We start from the raw sequence: 7,408 nt of genomic DNA on the forward strand, positions 1-7,408 counted from the left end.
ATATATATATATATATATATATATATATATATATATCCAAAATTCAAATCAATTTAAAAAACCAGTTGCCAATTGAAACGCAGCTTAGATTATTCGTTCAAGAGATGTCTTGCTTCATTTTTCAGAACTGTTTAAAATTATTGGCTCCTCCCTCACAAGGATTGTTGTGAAGTTGGCTATAGTCTGTCAATGGTACTAGAATTTAGTGTCACGTCCATATAGTTGAACCTTTTTGATAATTCAAACTTTGATCAACAGCCAAAAGCCTTCAATACCCACTGGATCTCCTCCAGATACACAATATCTCATCCAAGCCACTCATACGTTCTCCATATCCACTGGCCTAAAGTAATTTCTTGGTTACACGCAACTAAGTTGCGAGTTTAATTTACGTATGATTAGGTGGTTAAATGTCTTTCCTGATCCGAACCTGCTTGATTCCACATGATCAAGCTATAAGTCTCATATTCCAACTGTTTTGGCAGCCTTCTCTATCATATTGAGAAGGTTATGTGTCTCTTGATTATATGCGTTAAAGTTGTAAATCATAAATCCTTGAGTGTCTTTTATCACATATTGAGGAAACATCTAGAATATTATTCTATCCTATATATCTTCTTCACCATATGCAGAAGATATTTGACGTCCTGATTATTAGCGATTAAGCCATACATCCCACTACTTAAAAAAAAATCTTTACCATATTAAGGAGTAATTCAAAATTACTATGCCATCCTCCAACTATTTCATATCCCATTAAGAAGATAAAGGCTCATTTTTTGAAAATCTTATCTACAATATTGAGAACAAATTGAACCTCCATTCCTCTATTCGTATCTTCTCTAGAGTATTGAAGATATTTGGGTTTCTTTATTTCACACAAACAAGCTATCGGTCCTATTTTTCTGTAATGTCATCTTAATCTTATGGCAAAGATAGCTGGACATTTTTATTCCATACGATTAAGTTACAAGTCCCATCGAGAGTATCTTATTTATCGAATCGAGAAGGTACTTTTCTTCCTTACCCCTTTGGCCTCAGAGCCTAGGTAGTCTTGTCTAACTTGGAATGTACCATTAGACGAGCACTAAAAAATTCTAGTCTAGGCTTCTCCCACGCATAGCAATGGTATACATATGACCCACATATCATTCTAGGATTATGTTCAAACCCATGGTCTGTAAGATTCCCTAAGGTAACCCATGAACTACTTAAAACTCTCAAGTTTTCATATGACTAATAACAAGAAAGATACTGACAATCTGAAATAATAAAATTATGATATCTTGACCGAAGCCTTAACACTCTCTAGTAAGTTAGTTCCTATCTTTAATCATCTGCTCAACTGTCTTCAAAAACACTTTAGTTGTGAAGATTCCAATAACTCCACTTTTGTGCATACACCTAGCCGAGAGTACGAGTTTTTTTATCCCATACAATCAAATTGTAAGACCCTGCCAAAGGTTTTTCTTCCGCTGAATGGCAAAAATATCATTCAAATCATCCATTTGCCTTGGAGTTTAAAACCAATTATAGCCTAGAACTTTACCTTCACACTTATGAGGTCCCTTATGAGATGAACCATGAATTGCTGATAAGAATTCTGATCAAGTTGAGTTCACTATCTTCTTGGCCAAGTCTATTCTATGAAATTCTAGAACAACGAATCCATCTGATCCTGATTGTTTTGCCTTTTTCATGGCATTTGGGCAAGTGCCACCACATGCCATTGAATGTCCAATATTGAGCATCTCCTTTCAATTGATATGGAGAATTTAAGTCCATTGGTCGCATCTATTTAAGTGCCTTTGAGATTATTTTCATTGACTCCTAGGGCATTCTGCACCCTCATCCTCCATAGAGCCTCATATAGTCCATCTGATTTTGACCTGACCAAGCTTACAATACTTCTAGTTGAATTGAACTCAAATGTTAACTACTTAATCGAGAGTGTTTTGGATACGTCCAAATCCTTAATCTGTTGAAAAATCTCGACCCTCATAATTATAACAGACCTACTATAGAGCCACATTTCTTTTATAGAAAATTTATGGAATAGAAGCTCCTATAGGGTGTATTGTTTAGGATATAATCAACCCTCTATTGCAGCATCACAGACACCTTTTGAAGCTCACAGTGTAAGATTAAAGCAAATGTCTCCATCACATTCCAATGCCACTGCAAAAACTATAATGCATATCAAACATAATAAAGTTTAGAATCGAAACAATTGCAAGTGCAATGATAGTAAGTAATAGTATTTTAAGGGAATAGATATCCAAGTACTAAACTATTTCTATGTTGATTCCCAAAAGAAAGAAAAGGACAGCTACCCTTTCCATCCCCATATTTGATTCAAAAATTCATTATGATGTGTATTTACGTGTTTCTGGATAGAAAATAAAAGGTTTGGCTGCATTTGAGCAGTCTAAACCAGCTTCCTGTACAAAAAAAGGGGCATTTATCATACCAAAAGGTAAAATAAGAGTCACACTTGCAACCAAACCATAAGAAAGTCAAAACTCTCCATCAAGCATTAGGAGACTATATATCTTTTTCAATAAAGATGAACAAGAAAATAATAAAGGTGATTTGTAGTGAATTTTACAGCATCATGCGTTGAGTTTGGGATTAATGGAGAAATATAAAATTGGGAATGGGGGGTTCCCCTAAGAATTCCAAAAAAAATACAATTCATTTTTGAAATTTGATCTCTATTTTTTCACCCTGTTTTGATTGTGTGTAGCCCAAATAATAAAATTTTTCACCTTACCCAAAACATATCATATTATTATCATTATCACTAGCCTTATCCTAACTATTTGAACCGCTTGTATGAATAGTCAATTTTACTTTGTTCTTTTGAGTGCTAACTAAGTGTGACAATCTTCATAAATTATTCTGAACAAAATAAATCAAAGTCATCTTTAGGTTTAACCCTTCTTCCCAATCCTTGAAAAATTATCCTATCTACCAATTTAATGGGTGTATATTTTACCCCTGGTCATACATATTAGCAAAACCCAAGTCTATTTTATCGTATCCTCAATACATGTAATTTAAATCGTTCATTCAATATAGTGATCATTAATTTGTTCTTCATAATTTTTTTGGAAGTTTTACGAACACACCACTCAACACTTGCGTATTTACATATCTAACACCCAAACTTTAATTTTTACATACCACCTTACCTATGTATTAAAAGGTGCATTTCACTTTTAAAAAGTTAAAATGGTGGTATTTTTGATGTAATGTGAAATATTTAGGTGATATACTTTTAAAAAATAATGTTTGGTTATTAAATATGTAAATACATAGGAATTGGTTGAGATGTATGTAAATGCTCCTATTTTTTTCACATATATTAATATTATCATTCATTGCATGCTAAACTTAACTATCAACAACAATTTAATTACCATTAATAATCGCTTTATTGCCAAACACTTAAATTCATATGGAATCATCAAATATAATCAGAATTTTAAAATATTTATCTATAAGTCTCTATAATATACTCAAATCGTATGACACTCTCGAGAACCTTCTCCACTTTTAGATTCACATTTTTAATCACCTTATTTGTTAGAATAGCACCATCTTAAATCTATCAAATCATCATTAAAATAGCACCAATATGCTTAAATCTATCAAATATAAGTATCGATTTATCTTTTAATAATATTGGCTAGAAAGCTTACTAGTATTGCACATCATATACACATTATTTAAACTGCTGAATCTAAGTACTCAATAACCACAATATAAATATTGTTTCTATTGCTCTTAACTTTTTACTTATGTAAGTACATATCTCATTTATAAAAGTTATCATCTACAAAAAACATAAACCAAGATGTCTTACTTAAAATATACATCATAAATATTTCTATATGTAATGCAAAAATATATGGACTCCATGTTAATCTCTGATGTATTCCTACAACAATTAGATACTAGGCATTCACAACTTCATGAAAATCTTAAGGTTTTTATGCACACTAAAAGTACGAGATGTGCGTTGAGACAATATTGTTGTCATTTTGAGTTTTATTAATGTTTGAGTTTTCTTTTTCAATCGATGCGATGACATTACCAATAAAAATTGGGTGCATTCTCTAATATTTGCATTCCATTGTTATGTTTTGAGTTAATACTTACACTGCAAGAAAACTAAATTAGCGCTCACCATATTCCATAGTTTCTCTGTTTCCAATTCCTTTTTAAGGCACGTAAATTTCTATCCAAGTGTGTTTTCCTCGTTAGCATTAGAGCTAGAAGTGAGAGGTTGCACTAGAATTCAAGATTGCAGAATAAAGAACTAGTATTTTTAGCCAGATTTTTTATAAGAAACTACCAATTTCAGGCCATTTTTATGCTTAATAGAATTCCATTTTTTTCTCCTAAAACTTATGTGAATTATTCGAACAAAGCGGAAGACTTTTCAGGCTAAGAAGGCCCCTGAGGCATATAATAAAAATAAGTCTATCCTTGATACAGTTTCATATTACCTCTCAAAACATACATGTGTTGTTACATGTCAATTCTTCAAATACTATTCAAGAGATTTTTGAGGATTTTTGTCCTCCTCCCCAACCAAAATATCTTTATATTAGAAACAATTCTGGGTACAAGATACTGAGTTGCCTGAGACATGCATCAATTAATTTTATACTGGAATTGAGTATCATTGGTTGTAGCAACTGTACACAACTTGATGGCTTAGGATTATTGCCTAACGTTGAAACACTTATGATTGAATGTGCATCATCAATAAAGGGCATTGAACCAGCATTCTACAGAGCCAACGAAAAAAGCAATATAGAGAAGGGTGCAATGGTGCCAACATATCAAAATTCTGCATTCTTTCCGAGAATGAAGATCTAGACGTTTGACAAAATGGATAACTGGGAGGAGTGGAGTAATTAGGGGAAAGTCATACCTTGATTGGAGAAGTTAATAATTTATCAATGCCCCAAACTCAAGTCATTTCCTGAAGAACTCCTGCATCATGCTGCTGCATCTTTGAAGGAAATAAAATATATGAAATTCCAAAACTACTCTTTAAAGTGGCGCACAACCACCCTTGTTTAGAAATACTTCACATTAAAAAGGTCCCCCAACAGGAGAGGATCTTTGGACTCCCAGCACTTCAAAGTTTAAAAATAGTGGACTGCTCGGGAATTAAGCTGGTGGAGCTTAAGCATCACTTGTATTTCATTTACTGGGAGGACTTCAATACCCACCCGCTTCAAGAGTGGTTTTTCGCTGATGGATATGGAGATGAAAGTGGATTAAAAGCCACTTACGGGAGAATAAGTTGCAAAGAGGAATTGGTGAGGAAAATATGCCTCAAAGAAGAAGATGAGGTTAGTGAGATGTCTAAAATCCAACATTCCGACTGCATCTCAGTCTAGGATAAGAACCAACGTTTAAGGCTCCCCTAAACAAAAAAAATCCCAGCAGCTTCACTGTGAATTTAGTTGTTGTGGCACCTGAAATTATTTCGATGGTCGACTAAAGGAGGATCACACTATCAGTACACGTTACAAATAGATCTCTCTTGAATCTACGTTTATTTCTCATTCTATATATACAACCTTGACAACAACTTTTTCACCCGTAATTTGAAGAACAAAATTATCATCGTGAAATTTCAACACGCCAATTAGATTATAATAAATAATGGAGCTATTTGTCGGCCAACATAAGAATGTTCATCATATTCAAGGTTTAACTCTTATAAACTAAAGCAACATTGACTCGACTGTCCTAATCAATTAATTAAAGTAGGCAATGAAATGGATTTGACGTGGAGGAGCAAATGAAATTAGAGAAACTAGATCCGAGGTCGTCCATTTTAACTTAATTAACATCATTAAGTGATAATAACAAAAATCTAATCACATTAGAACCAACCATAAATAAAGGCCATCTTGAGAAATTTCTGGTAAACTGGTTAAGAACTAAATTGCCGGGTTTAAGGAAAAGCATGTTTTGTAAATATGAAAAAATGTTGGGACACAGCAAGTAGAGACTACCAACTTGCAAGGCCCCAAGAAAAACAAATGTGTTGGTTCTAAAAATCAACAAAATCATCCAACTCTTATATTCAGATGGTTTGTGTTGGACATTCAGATAACCGCTTCAATGTCTAAATATAATATGGCAATCGAAATGATTTAAAAAAACAAGCAATGAAATTAGGGCTTGACAAAAGGCACCACATTTGAACAGGCTAATCACCCAAAAACATAAATTGAAACCCAACTGATTAAAACATAAGCAGCAAAACTATAAAATGGCACTAGCCAATTCTTAAACATTTATTTTCTCACATCAAAGTGTTGAATTTCCTTCCAAAAATCTTCAATTTTACCAATAGAAAAAAAGAAAAAATAAATAATACCTGAACACCGGACTTGTAAATTTCACTATTCAAATTTTAAATTAAACTACATACTAAACCCATTTCAAAGAGCATATTTCCCAATCTGTGGGCTTTAGACAGGACCAAGCATGATATACAAATTGCCACATTAGCTCTACCCTGAAAAATGAGAACAAAAAAAGGTATAGGTGCCACAAAAATTACATGTGAGAACATTGACTGAAGATTGCCACAAAAATTACATATGAGAACATTGACTGAAGATAGCACAATCAATCATTAATCTGTCCATCCTTAATCAAGACTAAGGCATGAACTTGTAATGTACATGCATTTAACATTCAAAATTGATTTGGGCTGCTCTAATACACATCAGTACTTCGATTAATTGGTTGTGTGTATGTGTGTCTTAAGGTGTATCTCAAAGCTGTTCAGCATACTTTGAGATGATTAACATACGAACTTTGATTATTCATATATTACACTCATTTTGAAGCAATTTAATGGCTTTGAGAAATCCTTATCTACATTTGGAAAGGATATAAAGCCTAACCCCAAATATTTTCATTTTTCCTTAATCAAACCCCTGCCGTACCAATAATATGTGTGTGTGTGTTCATACACATTCCATATATTACAACTAAAAACTCAATTGTCATTCAAATTAAGTCCAGAATTTCACAGGACGATGGGTTCTTTGTTTTGGCCTTTTGGACCACGTTATGTATCCAAAACACGTTTCAGGCCTTTGATTGCACGTTCCAGTCTGAACGGCGCCTTCGCATTTCTACGAATTCGCAAAGCTAGGAGGAAGACTGCATCCCACTGTTTGGTTTTTTTCATTCCCAACTTAACCAAGGTAAAATTGAGAAAATTACACATTGTTCCATTGCATGACATCCATAAATTCAGGGCAATTTACACACATACCAAAGAATTCTTATTTATTTACAAAGCTCGCAATTATAAATATTGTTCTTTTAAATTTATTACATATATATATATATATATATA

At 33.1% G+C, this 7,408-nt stretch overlaps 1 protein-coding gene across 3 annotated transcripts in view; it reads right to left on the minus strand.

Annotated features, from left to right (window-relative positions):
* Positions 1-7,408, minus strand: part of LOC110031712 — a 19,575-nt gene that overhangs the window by 10,118 nt on the left and 2,049 nt on the right. Inside the window, exon 2 of one of the 3 annotated variants that reach the window (XM_020735062.1) lies at positions 6,411-6,553. The exons of the other annotated variants lie outside the window; for them this stretch is intronic. The gene's annotated coding sequence lies outside the window, so the exon portion shown is untranslated. Of the gene's footprint in view, positions 1-6,410; positions 6,554-7,408 lie in introns of those variants that run through there. 3 annotated transcript variants of the gene reach the window in all.

This window comes from Phalaenopsis equestris, unplaced genomic scaffold, assembly GCF_001263595.1.
Source record: "Phalaenopsis equestris unplaced genomic scaffold, ASM126359v1 Scaffold000840, whole genome shotgun sequence".
In the NCBI taxonomy this organism is placed as follows: domain Eukaryota; kingdom Viridiplantae; phylum Streptophyta; class Magnoliopsida; order Asparagales; family Orchidaceae; genus Phalaenopsis; species Phalaenopsis equestris.